Source organism: Homalodisca vitripennis, chromosome 4 (genome assembly GCF_021130785.1).
Source record: "Homalodisca vitripennis isolate AUS2020 chromosome 4, UT_GWSS_2.1, whole genome shotgun sequence".
Lineage (NCBI taxonomy): Eukaryota > Metazoa > Arthropoda > Insecta > Hemiptera > Cicadellidae > Homalodisca > Homalodisca vitripennis.
In genome coordinates, this window is record NC_060210.1 from 126,391,845 (window position 1) to 126,392,556 (window position 712).

Below are 712 nucleotides of genomic sequence, written 5' to 3' on the forward strand. Positions count from 1 at the left end.
TAATCGGTTCGAACGAGGCATTTCGACGCGTCACCACTGCACTACACGCTACTACTGAACACTGGCGCGGTCTGCAAGCAACTACTGAACACTGGTGCGGGCCGGAACATGGTCTGGGACGGACGCTCACTACAGACAAGAGAGCCTCCGGCTTCTGTAAATAATGCTGTTCAGCGACCTAGGAGCGAAAGAGTGGGGATGGAGGGGCCCCTCCTGTCAACTACAGAAAGCCTGTGTATTGAAATATGTGGTGGAATCATTACGTCACGCGTGCTTACTCCATATTATTTTGGATATATAATACTACCTAGTAGACCTGTTAAAATACCCCATTGTGTAATATGAGTTAAACACTTTCCAGTAGTTTGGTGCAGTATAAATATATTTTAATTACATATTCAAATTGGATCTAGTAGGATGCAGCATAATAACATTACATTGAATTACAACTTAATAATTAACTAAAGTTAATGTTAAATAAATACTAATAAACCATACAACGGAGTTTTAAAGAAGTTAACTGTAATTTAATAAAAATTGCCTACCTGAAAAGTTAAATCCCCTAAAAATATTTGATACCTGCGTTCTTAGCATACTAGTTAAGTAAAGATCCTTGTGGACTTAAGTAAAAATTAAAAACAGCCTTTACAGACCATTCTTCATAGAATCTTTTATTATAAAATCTCATTAAATCAAATTGTTCTATAACTTA